At 38.7% G+C, this 18256-nt stretch overlaps 1 long non-coding RNA gene across 1 annotated transcript in view; it reads left to right on the top strand.

The window, feature by feature from the left end:
• The window catches only part of LOC116755668, a 48773-nt gene extending 34832 nt beyond the window's left edge, over positions 1-13941 (top strand). The window contains exon 6 of the long non-coding RNA XR_004350422.1: positions 13518-13941. This is a non-coding gene — a long non-coding RNA (uncharacterized LOC116755668). The remainder of the gene's footprint in view (positions 1-13517) is intronic.
• The last annotated feature ends 4315 nt before the right edge of the window (positions 13942-18256 follow it).

Here is an 18256-nt window from a genome sequence, read left to right as displayed (position 1 = left end):
CCTGAGAGGTGGCTGGGAGGGGGGAGGCTTTCCCACGCCTGGAGGGACCCTCAGGGGCTCAGATTGGGGGCAGTGTGCTGAGCATTTCCCCTGCCCAATCGGCCTGGTTAGACTGCTGAGCTCCCAGGCCAGGTCCCCTGCCCTCCAAGGTCCCCTTCTGGGCCACATTGGTCCTGGGAACATAGGAAGGAGGCTGGGGAAGAGCAGGAGAGGCAGGTGAGAGGGGCTCTCCAGGACTAGAGGAACGAGAGAGGAGCAGAGGGCATTTGCTTTGCCTGCTCGGGCCCAGGGAAGCCTGCTGGGTCCCCGACCCTCTGAGACCAGAGGCACACCTGGGCCCCTTCTGTTCCGTTGACACTAGGCCCCACCCCACACCCACCCCAGGGCCTTTTCCAGCCCTGTGGGTCCTAAGCATAGGCCCCACCCACCATCTAAACCCCACCACTGCATAAGCCACACCCTCCACAGCGAAGACTTTTTCTACCTTTTTTTTTTCTTTTTCTCCTTTTCTTTTACTATTGTGGTTCTGTTTTACCTTCTGGTTGTTGTTTCATCTATACTTTTATTTTTATATCCTTTCTAACATATTGGTTAGTTTCCTAGTCTAATTTTATTTTTTATTCTTTGTTATTGCTCTCCCTTTTTTATTTCTTTTTTTTTTTTTTTGCCACGCCACATGGCTTGCGGGAGCTTGGTTCATGAGCCAGGGGGTGGGCCAAAGCTCCTGCAGTAGGACCTCTGAGTCCAAATCACTGGACTAACAGAGAACCTCAGACACCAGGGAATATTCATGGGAGTGAAGTCTCCTGAAGGTCCTCATCTCAGCACCAAGACCCAGCTCTACCCAATAGCCTACAAACTCCAATGTTGGAAGCCTCAGGCCAAACAACCAGGAAGACAGGAACACAATCCCACTCATTAAAAAAAAAAAAAAAAAAAATCAGACAGCAAAAAATATGTCACAGGTGAAGAAGCAAGGACCAAATAAATGAAGAGGAAATAGCCAACCTACCTGAAAAAGATTTCAGAGTAATGATAGTAAAGATGATCCAGAATCTCAGAAATAGAATGGAGACACGGATTGAGAAAATACAAGAACTGTTTAACAAAGATCTACAAGAACTAAAGAACAAACAAACAGAGATAAACAACACAGTAACTGAAGTGAAAAATACACTAGAAGGAATCAATAACAGAATAACTGAGGCCGAAGAATGAATAAGTGAGCTGGAAGACAAAATGGTGGAAATAACTGCCAAGGAGCAGAATAAAGAAGAAAAGAATGAAAAGAACTGAATACAAACTCAGAGACCTCTGGGACAGTGCTAAATGCATCAACATTCGAAGTATAGGGATCCCAGAAGAGGAAGAGAACAATGAAAGGTTTGAGAAAATATTTGAAGAGATTAGAGTTGAAAACTTCCCTAACATGGGAAAGGAAATAGTCACCCAAGTCCAGAAAGTGCAGAGTCCCATACAGGATGAACCCTAGGAGAAACACACCAAGATACATATTAATCAAACTAACAACACTAAAATTCAAAGAAAAAATATTAAAAGCAGCAGGGGAAAAGCAAAAAATAACATACAAAGGAATCCCCATAAGGTTATCAGCTGATTTTTCAGTGGAAACTCTGCAGGCCACAGAGAGTGGCAGGATATACTTAAAGTGATGAAAGAGAAAAACGTACAAGCAAGATTACACTACCCAGCAAGCATCTCATTCAGATTCAACAGAGAAATCAAAAGCTTTTCAGACAAGCAAAAGCTAAGAGAATTCAGCACCACCAAACCAGCTTTACAACAAATGCTAAAGAAACTTCTCTAGGTGGGAAACACAAAAGAAGAAAAAGACCCACAATAACAAACTCAAAAAAATTAAGAAAATGGTAATAGGAACATACATATCGATAATAACCTTGAATGTAAATGGATTAAATACCCCAACTAAAGACACAGACTGGCTGAATGGATACAAAAACAAGACCCATATATATGCTATCTACAAGAGACCCACTTCAGACATAGGGACACATACAGACTGAAAGTGAAGGGATGGAAAAAGTTATTCCATGTAAATGGAAATCAAAAGAAAACTGAACTAGCAATATTCATATCAGATAAAACAGACTGTAAAATAAAGACTGTTACAAGACATAAGGAAGCATACTACATAATGATTAAGGGATCAATCCAAGAAGAAGATAAAACAGTTATAAATGCTCATGCACCCAACACAGGAGCACCTCAATACATAAAGCAAATGCTAACAATAATAGCACAATAATAGTAGGGGACTTTAACACTCCACTTCCATAAATTCCAAACAGAAAATAAATAAGGAAACACAAGCTTTAAATGACACAACAGACCAGATAGATTTAATTGATATTTATAGAACATTCCACCCAAAAGAGGCAGAATACCCTTTCTTCTCAAGTGCACAAGGAACACTCTCCAGGAAAGATAACATCTTGAATCACAAATAAAGCCTCAGTAAATTTGAGAAAATTGAAATTATATCAAGCATCTTTTCTGACCACAACACTATGAGATTGGAAATCAATTACAGGAAGAGAAAACAAAACTGTGTACTACTAAATAACCAAGAGATCACTGAAGGAATCAAAGAAGAAATTAAATACATAGAAACAAATGACAATGAGAACACAACAACTCAAAACATATGGGCTGCAGCAAAAGCAGTTCTAAGAGGGAAGTTTATAGCAACTCAATTTCACTTCAAGAAACAAGAAAAATCTCAAATAAACAATCTAACCCTACAGCGAAAGCAACTAGAGAAAGAAGAACAATGAATACCCAAAGTCCGTAGAAGGAAAGAAATCATAAATATCAGAGCAGAAATAAATGAAATAGAAATGAAGAAAACAATAGCAAAGATCAATAAATCTAAAAGTTGGTTCTTTGAGGAGATAAACAAAATTGATAAACCCTTAGCCAGACTCATCAAGAAAAAAAGGGAGAGGATGCAAATCAATAAAATTAGAAACAAAAAAGGAGAAATCACAACTGATACAGCTGAAATACAAAGAATTATAAGAGACTACTACAGACAACTACATGCCAATAAACTGGACAACCACGAAGAAATGGACAAATTCTTGGAAAGGTACAATTTTCCAAGACTGAACTAGGAAGAATTAGAAAACGTAAACAGACCTATCACAAGCAATGAAATTGAAACTGTAATTAACAGTCTTCCAACAAACAAAAGTTCAGGACCAGATGGCTTCACAGGAGAATTCTATCAAACATTTAGAGAAGAGCTAACAGCCATCCTTCTCAAACTCTTCCAAATAATTGCAGAAGGAGGAACACTCCCAGATTAGTTCTACAAAGCCACCATCACCCTGATGCCAAAACCAAAAAAAGGTATCACAAAAAAAGAAAATTATATACCAATATCACCAGTGAACATAGATGCAAAAATTCTGAACAGAATCCAACAACATATTAAAAGGCTCATACACCATGATCAAGTTGGATTTATCCCAGGGATGCAAGGATTCTCCAATATATGCAAATCAATCAATGTGATATACCATATAACAAATTAAGGAATAAAAACCATATGATCATCTCAACAGATGCAGAAAAAGCTTTTGAAAAAATTTTGATACCCATTTATGATAAAAACTCTCCAGAAAATGGGCATAGAGGGAACTTACTCAACATGATAAAGGCCATATATGACAAACCCACAGCAAACATCATATTTAATGGTGAAAAACTGGAAGCATTTCCACTAAGAACAGGAACAAGACAAGGAAGTCCACTCTCACCACTCTTATTCAACAGTTTTGGAAGTCCTAGCCATGGCAATCAGAGGAGAAAATGAAACGAAAGGAATACAAATTGGAAAAGAAGAAGTAAAACTGTCACTGTTTGCAGATGACATGATACTATACATAGAAAATCCTAAAGATGTCACCAGAAAACTACTAGAACTAATCAATGGATTTGGTAAGGTTGAAGGATACAAAATTAATGCACAGAAACCTCTGGCATCCCTATACACTAACAACAAAAAATCAGAAAGAGAAATTAAGGAGACAATCACATTTACCGTGGCAACAAAAAGAATAAAATACCTAGGAATAAACCTAAGGAAGTGAAAGACTTGTACTCCGAAAACTATAAAACACTGATGAAAGAAATCAAAGATGACATAAACAGATGGAGAAATATACCATGTTCTTGGATTGGAAGAATCAATATTGTGAAAATTACCATACTACTCAAAGCAATCTACAGATTCAATGCAATCCCTATCAAATTACCAATGGCATTCTTCACAGAATTAGAACAAAAAAATTTTACAATCTGTATGGAAACACAGAAGAGCCCGAATAGCGAAAGCAATCTTGAGAAAGAAAAATGGAGCTGGAGGAATCAGACTCCCTGACTTCGGACTATACTACAAAGCTACAGTAATCAAGACAGTATGGTACTGGCACAAAAACAGAAATATAGATCAATGGTACAGGATAGAAAGCCCAGAGATAAACCCACGCACATATGGACACCTTATCTTTGATAAAGGAGGCAGGAATGTACAGTGGAGAAAGGACAGCCTCTTCAATAAGTGGTGCTGGGAAAACTGGACAGGTACATGTAAAAGAATGAAATTAGAACACTCCCTAACGCCATACACAAAAATGAACCCAAAATGGATTAAATACCTAAATATAAGACCAGACACTATAAAACTCTTAGAGGAAAACAAAGGAAAAATACTCTTTGACATAAACCACAGAAGATCTTTTTTGACCCACCTCCTTGAGTAATGAAAATGAAAACAAAAATAAACAAATGGGACCTAATTAAACTTAAAAGCTTTTGCACAGCAAAGGAAACCATAAACAAGACAAAAAGATAACCTTCAGAATGGGAGACAATATTTGCAAACGAAACAATGGACAAAGGATTAATCTTCAAAATATACAAACAGCTCATGGAGCTCAATATCAAAAAAAAAAACCCAATTAAAAAATGGACAGACACTTCTCCAAAGAAGACATACAGAAGGCCAAGAGGCACATGAAAAAATGCTCAACATCACTAATTATTAGAGAAATGCAAATCAAAACTACAATGAGGTATCACCTCGTACCAGTCAGAATGGCCATTATCAAAATATCTAGAAACAATAAATGCTGGAGAGGGTGTGGAGAAAAGGGAACCTTCCTGCACTGTTGGTGGGAATGTAAATTGATACAACCACTGTGGAGAACAGTATGGAGGTTCCTTCAAAAACTAAAAATAGAACTATCATATGATCCAGCAATCCCACTACTTGGCATATACCCTGAGAAAACCATAATTCAAAAAGAGACATGTACCACAGTGTTCATTGTATCACTATTTACATTTGCCAGGACATGGAAGCAACCTAAGTGTCCACTGACAGATGAATGGATAAAGAAGATGTGGCACATATATACAATGGAATATTACTCAGCTATAAAAAGAAACAAAGTTGAGTTGTTTGTAGTGAGGTGGATGGGCCTAGAGTCTGTCATACAGAGTGAAGTCAGTCAGAAAGAGAAAAACAAATACTGTATGCTAAGACATATATATGGAATTAAAAAAGAATGGTACCAATGCACCTAGTGGTAGGGCAGGAATAAAGAGACAGAGAGGATGGACTTGAGGACACGGGGAAGGGAGTTGGAAGCTGGGGCGAAGTGAGAGTAACATCAACATATATACACTACCACATGTAAAATACATAGCTAGTGGGAAGCAGCAGCATAGCACAGGGAGATCAGCTCAGTGCTTTGCGATGACCTAGAGGGGTGGCATAGGGAGGGTGAGAGGGAGGGAGGTAGGTGATATGGGGATACATGTATGCATGTGGCTGATTCACTTTGTTGAACAAGAGAAACTAACACAGTAGTGTGAAGCAATTATACTCCCATAAAGATGTATAAAAAAAAAGTAAAGGAAGGTATGATGACAATGTCTCATCAAATAAAGAATAACAAAGTGATAGAAACTCTAAAAAATGAGCACAATGCAGATTCTAGAGCTGAAAATACATAACTGAAATGAAAAATCCACTAAAGGGACTCAACAGTGATTTTTGAACTGGCAAAGAAGGAATCAATGATCTTGAAGACAGTTTGATACAGGTTGCAGAATCCAAATAACAGAGAGATTAAAAAAATGATGAAAAATTAACAGTGGCTCAGAGAAATGTGAGACATCATTAAGAGCACTAACATATACAGAATGTGGATGCAAAATGAGAGGAAAGAGAAGGAAGTAGAAAAAATATTCAATAATAGCTGAAAATTCCCAAACTTTGATGAAAAACAGTAATCTATACATAGAAGTTCAACATATTCCGAGGAGGATACAGGCAATGAGATCCATAGCCAGACACTTCATAATTGAAGCACTGAAAGATAAAGATAGAAAATCTTGAAAGCAGTAAGAAAATGGATTCATCATGTACAATGGAATCCCAAAAAGATTAATAGCTGACTTCTCCCTAGAAACAATGAGACTGGCAGTGGGATGGCATATTCAAAGTGCTAAAATTTTTAATAAATGAACAATTAAGAAACTTAAATCCAGTAAAACAGTCTTTCAAAAATAAAGACAAAAATCAGACATACCCAGATAAATAAAACTCAGAGAATTTATTGCTATCAGAGTGTCTTACAAGAAATACTAAAGAAGGAGTTCTCCAAGATAAAATCGAGTGGCTGCAACCAGTAACTTAAATCTACGTGAAAAAAACCAAAGAGCACTGATAGAGGTAATTATGTAGTCATATAAGACAGTATAAGTGCATATTTCTTCTCCTTTCTCTTATTTAGAAAGCAGCTGTGTAAAGCAATATGTATATAATTGTATTTGGGGGACTATATAATGGAAATGTAATATACTTGATCATAACAGCAAAAAGGAGGTGGGTGGGAGCAAGGCTATATTGTAGTAAGGAAATAACATCATATGCTAACTAAAAAACACAGGAACAAATGAAGAGAACAAGAAATGGCAAATAAGACAGTTACTATAACAAACTCTGTAAGTATATGCTTGCTCTTTTTTCTTCTCTTACCTCCTTGAAACACGTAAAATTATATAAAGTAATAATTACAAGAATGTGTTGTTGGGTTTGTGAGATACACACACACACACACAATAATCACACAAAAGGGAGGAAGAGACTATAGAACTAAAAGGAGCAGCTTTTCTATATTTCACTGGAATAAAGTTGGTAAATCTGAAGTAGAATCTGAAAATTAAGATGTGTATGGTAATTCATAGAGTAAACACTAAGAGAATAACTCAAAAAATATACAGTTGACCCTTTAACAGCACAATGGTTAGGTACTCCAACCCTCTACACAGTTGAAAATCTGCATATAACTTATAGTTGTCCCGGTGTATCTGCAGTTTCTCTGTATCTGCAGTTCTAAGTCTGCAGCTTCATCCAACTATGGATTGTGTAGTACTGTAGTATTCACTATTAAAAAAAAAATCTGTGTTTAAATAGACTTATACATTTCAAACCTGTGTTGTTCAAAGGTCAACTGTATAGTGAAAAGTTACACTAGAAAATATTCATTAATGCAAAAGCAAGTAGTAAAAGAAGACTAGTGGAACAAAATATTATTATGGGTTGAGTTGTGTCTCTACAAAATTTACATATTGAAGTCATAACCCTCAGTACCTCAGAATATGACTGTATTTGGAGATAGGGTCTTTACACCTCAATTTAAAATGAGGTTATTAGGGTGAGCCCTAATCCAATATGACTAGTGTCCTTTTAAGAATGGGAAATCTGGGCACAAACACAGAGGAGAGATGATATGACTAGAGACACAGGGAGAAGATGGCTATTCTCAAGCAAAGAAGAGGGGCGTGGGACAGATCCTTTTCTCACAGTCCTCAGAAGGAACCAAACCTGACAACTTGGTCTTAGACTTCTAGCCTCCAGAACTGTGTAACAACAAATTTCTGTTGTTTAAGCCACCCACTTTGTTGTACTTTGTTATAGCAGCCCTAGAAAACTAATATGCACATAGAAAACAAAGGAATATGGCAGATGTAAATCTAACTACTTCAATAATAACATTAAGTGTGAATGGATTAAACGTTTCAATTAAAAGGCAGAGATGGTCAGAGAGAATAAAAAGACAACACCCAACTATATGATGTCTGCAGGAAACCTAGTTTAGATTCAAAAATACAAGTAATTATGAATAAAAGAATAGAATAAGGGCTTTCCTGGTGGCGCAGTGGTTGAGAGTCCGCCTGCCAGTGCAGGGGACATGGGTTCGTGCCCCAGTCTGGGAAGATCCCACATGCTGCGGAGCGACTGGGCCCGTGAGCCGTGGCCACTGAGCCTGTGCGTCCGGAGCCTGTGCTCCGCAACAGGAGAGGCCACAACAGTGAGAGGCCCACATACCTCAAAAGAAAAAAAAAAAAAGAATAGAATAAGATACATCTTGCAAACAGTAAACATAAGAAAGCTGGATTGACTATACATATATCAGGCAAAATAGGCTTTAGAACAAAAATTTTAATAAAGATAAAGAGAGACATTTTCTTATTACAGGAGGGTCAATCCATCTAGAAGATATAACAATTATAAACATATGTTCACCTAAAAACAGCCTAAAATACATGAAACAAAAACTCACAGAAATAAAGGAAGAAAGACAATTTAACAAGATTTGGAGACTTTTATACTCCAATTTCAATAATGGATAGAACAACAAGGCAGAAGATGAACAAATAGAAGAGTTCAACAATACTATAAACCAATTAGACCTAATAGAAGCCTCTACCTAACAGTCATAGAATATGCATTCTTCACACATGCACATAGATTCTCCTTGATCGACCATATGTTAGGCAATAAAACAAGCCTCAATAAATTTAAAAGGATTTAAATCATACAAATGATGATCTCCACAATAGAATGAACTTAGAAGTCAATAAAAGAAAGAAATTTGGAGAATTTATAAATATGTTCATATTAAAAAACACACTCCTAAACACCCAATAGGTCCACAAAGGAATCAGAAGATACTCTGAAATGAAATTAAAGTTAAAATACAATATAGCAAAACTTATGGGATGTGAATAAAGCTTAGAGGGAAATTTGTAGCAGAGGGAAATCTCACAGCAGTAACCTAGTATTCCACATTAAGACACTAGAAAAAGAAGAGCAGGCAAAAGGAAATAAATAATAAAGATTACAGCAGAAATTAATGAAATGGGAAGAGAAAATCAATAGAAAAAACTTTTTTCTTTGAAAAAAATCAACAAAACCTTTAGCTAAACTAACAAAAAAAGAGAGAAGAGTCATTTTACTAAAATCAGGATGAAAGAGGGAACAGAACTACCAACCTTACAGAAATGAAAAAATTATAAGGATACGCTATGAACAATTGTATGCCAATAAGTTAATCTAGATAAAACAAATTCCTAGAAAGATACAAACTACTAAAAGTGACTCAAGGAGCAAAAGACAATCTGACTAGATATATAATAGTAGATTAATTAGTACAAACTTAAAAAGAAATTATACACAAAGAAAACCCCAGAACCAGATAGCTTCACTGGTTAATTCTACAAAATATTTAAAGAATTTGCACCAATACTTCATAAACTCTTTCAAAAAATAGGAGAGAAAGAAAAAATGCATTTTATGAGGTCCGTATTACCCTGCTACCAAAACCATATGAAGACATCACAAGAAAAAAGAAACTATAGATCATTATCTCTTATGAATATAGACACAAAAACCAACAAAATTCTAGCAAACCAAACTGAGCAACATTTTAAAAGATTATAAATCATGATCAAGATATAAAAAGACTATACATCATGACCAAGTGGGATTTATCACAGGAATGCAAGATTGGTCCAACATTCAAAAATCAATGCTATACAAATAAAAAAATGACAAAGCATATGATCATTTCAATAGTTGCTGAAAAAGCATTTAACACAACAGAACACCACTTCGTAATAAAAACGCTTATCCAGGAATAGAAAGGAACATTCTCAGTCTGAAAAAGGACACCTATGGAAAACCCAGAGCTAAAAGGAACTAGCGTGAAGGTTCTGCCAGCTGCTATTTATATCTATTCCAATTATGCACTCTCAGACTGGAGAAATAACCACAGATGGGTTCAGGAACCCCATGGAACCACTGTGAGAGATACCTATGCTAAAACTCCATTGATCACCAGACCACCATAAGCCGCTACTCTGGTACACCACAGCTGACATTGTGTCACTTAGAATTAGTGTCAGTTAGGAGCCAGTGTTCAGATCTGAAAGGTCTGATTATTTCCTTTTCCCCAATATGCAGTTACCCTCGTAAAAGGTCATAGGTTCCTTTAGGGAAGTCTGGGAGAAAGGTTAACAGTACAGTTGATTCTTGAACAATGTGAGATTGAACTGCAAGTGTTCCACTTATATGTGGGTTTGTTTCATACATACTGCGCAGTACTACACAATCTGAGGTTCATTGAATCCATGGCTGTGGAACTGTGAATGTGGAGGGCTAACTGTAAAGTTAGACTCGGATTTTTGACTGCATGGAGAGTCAGCACCCCTAACCTCCACATTGTTTAAGGGTCAGCTCTATAAACTTTTGGTAGATACAAGATACAAGTACTTGATAGTACTTAGATTTTTCTTCAAGGGGACTTGGCTTCTCTTTCATCCAAGGAGTTCAGGGTCTGTAAACTGGCTGAAGTCTGGGAAGTGACTGAAGGACCATGACTGTGTTTTATGATTCAGGTTAGACTTTTGTTCACTTGACTTAGAAATTTTCTGCTAATACATATCAAGAATAAGTAGCCTTTCTATCTCTTTGACTTCTAGGAACACCATGATTAATTAGCCAGCACCAAAACTCTGTGCAGGTCAAACTATTCTGATTGTTGCTTTGACTGCTGTTCATCATGGTAACGACGCCATTGTCTTTGGTGCCTGAGTGTCTTCACTTGGACCCTGCCACCCCGGGATCCAATTTCTTCCATTGCATTTAGGTTTCCCAATTCAGTGACTGCATTTCCCACTGTGAGGTCTGACCTACAGAGAAGAGGGAATCACAAAGCTCCCCTCACAAATTTATGTCTCAAAGTGTTGGTGAAAGGTATATCTTTTGGACCCTCCCACTGCAGGTAATTCAGTCTTAAATGAAAAATCCACTCTAACATTCCAGTCTCCCTACGTCTTTGAATCCTTTCTCCTCTACATTAAATCAAGGCATGTCTGGCATTTCCAGTTTGCTCATGGTGAGCCACCTTTTGGTCCATGTTTCATAATCCTTAAAGGGGAAAATCTCATTGCTGCCCTCTAAAACCAGGGATGACTGCTCTTACCATTTCTATTCAGTATTATACTGGAGGTTCTAACCAGGGCAAATTAGACAAAAAAATAAAATTAAAATAAAACAAAAGGCATCAGATTGTAAAGGAAGAAGTAAAACTATCTCTGCAGATGATGTGATCATGTATATAGAAAATCCCAAGGAATCCACCCAAAGCTGTTAGAACTAGTAAATGAAATCAGCCAGCTTGCAGGCTAGATGATCAATATACAAAAATCAATTGTATGTCGACACAAGAGCAGTGGATAATCCAAAAAAATGCAATTAAGAAAATAATTCCATTTACAATAACTTCAAAAAGAATATAATACTTAGAAATAAGTTTCACAAAAGAAATGCAAACCTCACACTCTGAAAACTACAAAATACTGCTGCAAGAAATTAAAGACCTAATTGAATGGGAAGCATCCTGTGTTCATGCCTTGCAAGACTTAATATTGTCAAGATGGCAAAATGCCTCAAACTGATCTATAGATTCAACACAATTCCTATTAAACCCAAACAGCCTTCTTTACAGAAATTGACAAGTTGACCTTAAAATTTATATGGAAATTTAAGGGACCCAGAGTAGCCAAAACAATCTTGAAAAAAAAAATTGGAGGACTTGATACTTTCCAATTTTAAAATTTACTGCAAAGTTACAACCATCAAGACTGTGTGACACTGGCTTAAGTCTAGACATACAGATCAAGTAAACTGAATTGAGAGTCCATATTTCATTCCCACATTTATGATCCATTGATTGTCAACAAGAATGACAAGAAAATCCAATAGAGGAAAGAACAGTCTTTTCAACAAATGGTACTAGGGCAACTGGATTTCCACAAGCCAAAGAATGAAGTTACACCCACACACCACAACACTATATATAAAAATTAACTCACACTGAATATAACAACCTAAACGTAAAAGCTAAAGTTAGAAAATACTTTGAAAAAATCATAGGCATAAATTTTCATGACCTTGGATTAGACAGTGGTTTCTTAGATATAATACTAAAAGCCCAACATCAAAAGGAAAATAAATTGGACACCATCAAAATTAAAAACTTTTGCACTCTAAAGAATACCATTAAGAAAGTTAAAATACAGTCCACAGAATTGGAGAAAATATTTGCAAATCATGTATCTGATAAAGGATAAAGAGCTCTTACAACACAATAATAAAAGAAAAATAACAAATAAGAAGTGGCAACGGATCTGGATAGACAGTTTTCCTAAGACGATATACAAATGGCCAATAAGCACATGAAAAGATGCTTGACATCATTACTTATTAGGTAAATGGCAATCAAAACTACAATGAGATACCACTTTACACCCACTAGGATGGCTACAATAAAAAGAGAAAAACAAATGTTGATGAAATTGGAGCCCTCATACACTGCTCATAGGAATGTAACATGGTGCATTTGGAAAAGTACTCAGGCAGTTTCTAAAAAGGTTAAACATAGGGTTATCCTATTGCCCAGCAATTCACCTTCTAGGTATAGATTTAAGAAAAAATGAAAATGTCCACATGATAACTTGTACATGAATATTCATAGCAACATTATTCATAATAACCAAAATGGATGCAACTCAAATGTCCATCAATGATGAATGCATAAAATGTGGTGTATTTATATAATGGAATACTATTCAACCATAAACTAGAATGGACTACCCCACATATCTCAACCTGGATAGACTTTGAAAACATTATGCTAAGTAAAGGAAGCCAATCACAAATGAGCACCTATTGTATGATTCCATTCATATGAAATTTCCAGTTTAGGCAAATTTATAGAGACATAAAGTACTTTTGTGATTGACTAGGGCTGAGGGTTTGGGGAGAAATGGGGAGATCACTAATGAGTATGGGGTTTCTTTTGGAAGTAATGATATACTAAAAATTATTTAATTTTATACTGTAGGTAAATCTGGCATACAAATTATATCTCAATAGAGCTGTATAAAATGTAAAAGATAATTATAACATGTTTAATTTGTATGAATTATGTTCAATTCTACTCTGAGGTTATTATAATGTCCCAGGAGAGGTTTAAAATTCACAGTATTTCCCAAACTTATTTGGCCAGAGAAGAGTTTTTCACAGAATTTTTCATGTAACTAATGTTCTATAGGACACAGAGAAACACTGGCGTAGCCCAGTCCATCCCTTTTACTGATGAGGACACTGGGGCCCAGAGAGGCAAAGTGACTTGCTTAAGTCATGCAATAAATTATTGATGGAGCCAGAACTTGAACCCACATCTCCCACTTCTCAGGTGGACTTTTCTCAGTGGCAGCACAACGGTCACGGGTTTACCTGGGATGGACAGCTTGTGAATTGTCCTTTCTCTGTTTTGTTTGTCTTTTGTTTTGTTTTGTTTTTTGTTTTTTAGAGTCCTGTGGTATGTTTGTGGTGTAGGAATGTCATGGTAAATTGTTTTTCAATAAATATTTTGAAACTTTAAAAAAAAGTAATAAAATAATTTTTGATAGTTTCATTAATATGTTTTCTGCATTATAGTTAACATATGTACTTCCTGCCTGTCACCTTATTTTCCGTTATGTATTGATATTTTGTTATATTCAGACATGAGTACATTTCAACAGTTTTTGCAGTAAATATAATAGATTCGCATAATAAATATTCTTTACAATAAAAAAGTTTAACAGACTTTTGTCTTTAAAATAGTCAGAATTCAACTGTGTGATTTATACATAAAATATACAAAAAGCACCACGATTTGTGGTTAAGGCAATGAAAACAGAAAAGATTAGAACTACTCAGCTGTTAACTAACCAAGGGTCCAAAAACCATTAAGGGTTTTTTTTGTTGTTTTGTTTTGTTTTTTGGTGCATTAGAGGAGTGTCATCCTCCTTCAGAGTCTAAACCAGAGGAATGAAATGTGTCATTCCGGTGATCAGGAAATGTCAACGAGTGGAAGCAGCTAAATAAAAATAAGGGAGGGCTTCCCTGGTGGCGCAGTGGTTGGGAGTCCGCCTGCCGACGCAGGGGACACGGGTTCGTGCCCCGGTCCGGGAAGATCCCACATGCCGCGGAGCGGCTGGGCCCGTGAGCCATGGCCGCTGAGCCGACGTGTCCGGAGCCTGTGCTCCGCAACGGGAGAGGCCACAGCAGTGAGAGCCCGCGTACCGCAAAAAAAAAAAAAAAAAAAAGGAAAAAAAATCAGTTAATATGCAGGCCTGTGTCAGAGGTGGCTGTCTAGCAAACCTTCATGTGCCCTCCCTCATGTTCGTGTGTAGGTATAAACTATGCAACCAGATGTGGCCATGCAACGAGTTCTCACTAATGGACATACAAATGAGGTTCTATGCACCAAGGTTACTTTCTTCAATCTCTCTTGCTCCTTCTACTAAACTGGATGCTGAGAGCACTGGGGCCCTAGGGAATGGCCAAGCCATATAATAGAAGGAGGCCTGCTTTCTGAATGTGCATATGGAGGAAAGCCACTGGCCCACCTGGGAAGATTCTTACATGGGCAAGAAATAAACTTTTATTGTGCTAAGCCACTGAAAGTTCTGGGTTTGATGCCACAGTTCACATTGCCCTAGTTATCACACTGAAGAATGAAAGAAAATGTAGGGCCAAAGAAGCGATGAGAGACGTCAAAAAGCATGGGATGATGGATTCAGAAATTGGGGGACACAAAACCATTCCATCTTAACTGGGAAAAGCCTGAAACAAGATGGACCACCCCTTATTTTCAGGGATGGTGAGGGCTGGCACAGACACAACATCCCTGACACCATGCCTTCCCCACCCCCATCTTCACTCAATCACATCACCTCCCTAAACATTCTTCATAGTACCTGCTTCTCTCCATTCCCACTGCCAGTGCCCCAGGCTGAGTCATCTTCAGCTTTTGGTTGAATTACTCCAGGAATGGTTAGGTCTATCTTCTGTTACCTGCCCTCCCCCCCTCCCCTCATTAATCTATTTTCCATGCTAGGGCCAGAGTCATCTTTGCAACACACAAAGCAGATTAGAACCCACCTCCCCACCACCCGGCTTGAACCCTTTCAATTAATTCTCAATGTGATTACAATAAAGTCCGATCTCCTTTGCATGATATATATGACCCTGCATGATACGGCTTCCTTTTCAGCTCTCATCTCCCATCTTTGGGCTCTGTCCTTCAGCCATTCTGAACTCCTTTTGGCTCTCCGAATGGGTCATGCCTCTCTTGCCTCTTAGCCACCGCATAGGACGTTCCCACTTCCTGAACTGTCCTGCCCCTTTCCTTCCTCCCCACCATGTCCTTGCCCCCCTCCCTTCCAAAAGCTTGACCCTCACTCAGCTTAGCTGTCACCTTTTCTGGGAAGTCTTCTCTGGTGCTCTCAGACTGGATTAGCTTCTTAGGTTCTGTTTGTCCTCCCCCAACCCACCCCAAAGGACTTTCAGGCTCTACTTGTCTATCAGTCTCCTTCACCAGAATGATCCTTGAGGGCACAAACGCCTCACTCGTCACTGAATCTGAGCACTTCTCGGGTGCATGACACAGAGTAGGCACTCGAAAAATTGTTCTTAAAAGAATGAATTTGGAGGTGGGTGTTGGATGGTTGGGATGGATGCCACCCTGTACAAGCCTATGAAAAAGTTTGTCATAAGGCAGTAAGCAATGTTGCTTGACTATTAGTGAAAATACGCTTTTTAAAATGCATGCATTTATTTAACTATGCACCTTAAATATCTTTTAAGATATGTATTCCAAAGTTGCTGTGTTTGGCTGTTTTAAAGGATTTAATTAATTTAGTTCGTTTATCAAGGTGAGTAGACAAGCCAGCACATCTCACTCATTCTCTGCCAGCCAGGACTTAAAGAAACCGGGCTGTTTGGGCACAAGGAATGAAGCGAAGTGCTCTTGGGGTTAAGATCTTGGCTCTGGAGTCGGGGATGTCTGGGTTGAGTCCTGCAGTAAGATTTACCAGCCATGTGACCTTGGCCAGTGACCTAATGTTTCTACAGTCCTTAGTAGAGTGTGTGGTACATAATAAGAGCTCAGCTGGTAGCAATAGTTATTTTTCTATTTGCTACAAAAATTAATATTAATTTTATCATCATCCTGCAGCAATATTGTCATTAGATTGTGATGAAGACATCACGGGTTGTGGTGGAGGGAGTGTTGTGCACTCTGTGTAGGAAAAGTAACCAACAAAGGCCAGCCCATGAGGTCATCAGGGAAGATCTAATTCTCCCCATTGGACAGACAAGAAAACCCACACTCGGCTGGGTGAGCAGACCTGCTCCTAGTCACGTAGCCAGTAAGGGCAGAGCTGAGACTCAGACCAGAACTTCTGATCGCAAAGCCAGGTCTCTTTCCACCACACTGCAAGGCCTCTGGACGTGAGCACTTCCAGGTCCTAAAGGCTTCCAAGTTTCTAAGATCAAACAGGACACAGGCACACTGGGACTGGCTGTCCCCTGCCTCCATTCATGGGCGTTTGGGATCGCGGCCCCCAGGGCATTCTGCCCAAGCTGCAGCACACGGATGTGTCTCCTCTCCCCAGGCTGCCCTCTGCCAAGAGGACAGACCTGCTCCCATGGAGACCAAAGTGTCCTTTAGTGGAGTAGCTGCTGCATCTCCCCCAGGACTGGGCAGGGAATGCCAGCTGCCCCCGGCACTCCAGATGCCAGAGATGCCTGGTAGATGCATACCAGGGAAACCGAATATGCTTACCACTTGAGTGAACCTCAGGACGTGCTACATCTCTGAAGTCCAGTTCTCAGTGCAAACTGCCAAAGCAGATACATCAAGTACTCAGAAGTCATAGATCGTCCAAGCTCGATAGGACCGGAGGCCCCGTCTTAGTCTGAACTATTTATTTTGTAAAGGAGAAAATCTGGGCAGAGAAATGAGCAGAAAGAAATACCTAGGCTTTGGTGGGGTTGGGGGGCTCTTTCTAAAGCATTATCATAATTGGGTTCCAGTTATGGTCATGAACTGCCTCCGACATAGGAAACTGCTTAGGACGTTTGCCATCACCATGGGGAGCATTTTTTGATGCAGGTCATCTTCAATGATCTGTAATTCCTTCTCAGGATGGGATAGTTAGGGTGGGATCCCAGTCTCTGGGGGCTTTGTATAGCAGGAGGCCATATAGAGGTGTGGATAATTCTAGAGCTGTTTCAGGAACGGTGCTCATCACTGGTTTTTCAGTGTCCAGAGAAAGGCACTGGAGAGGTGAGACTTTCATTAGGATCTGTGAGTCAAGCTGAAAGGCCAGACCAGGGGGAATGGCTATCAGCCATCCAGTTGCAGGGGTTATCTCTTGAGTAGACTTGGAGAATGAAGACTGCCCCCAAACACCTGCCTTACCCACGGCCTAGCCGCTTCACAGGTGGGAGGGAAATCTTAAAGGGACCACTTTGGGCTGATCAGTTCTTGGAACCTTTGATGTCTTCAAAATCCCATAGGATATTGATGTCTCAGAACCTCATAGGAGGTCCCTGGACCAGGATTTGCTCCAATCAAACAGATCAACAGAGGACATATCTAATGTCTTCCATTCTTTACAGTATCCCAATCCTAAATTAGGGACAGGCAACTCTCTCCAGTATAGCAGTGCCATGCCGGAGGACTAAAGGAGGTCTGTCTATAGCAGAGAACCATTCACGGATAACGCGGAGCTGAAAGTAGATACGAAGGAGAAAACTGCCGTCTCTTGTGAGCATATTTAAATTCCATTCAAGGCAGGAAACAGTGCTTTTTTTTTTTCCATTTTCTTTTATTCTTAAGCCTCCATTATCCTCCTTGGTACCCAGTACATGGAAGAGATTGAATAAACATCTGACAAATGACTAGGGAAAGAAGAAAGAAAGAAAAGAAAGAAACGGAAAAAAGGAAGGAAGGAG

The sequence above is a fragment of the Phocoena sinus genome, chromosome 6 (genome assembly GCF_008692025.1).
Source record: "Phocoena sinus isolate mPhoSin1 chromosome 6, mPhoSin1.pri, whole genome shotgun sequence".
NCBI lineage: Eukaryota > Metazoa > Chordata > Mammalia > Artiodactyla > Phocoenidae > Phocoena > Phocoena sinus.
The sequence above is the reverse complement of the archived record's forward strand: the minus strand, read 5'-3'. Positions and strand labels throughout refer to the sequence as shown.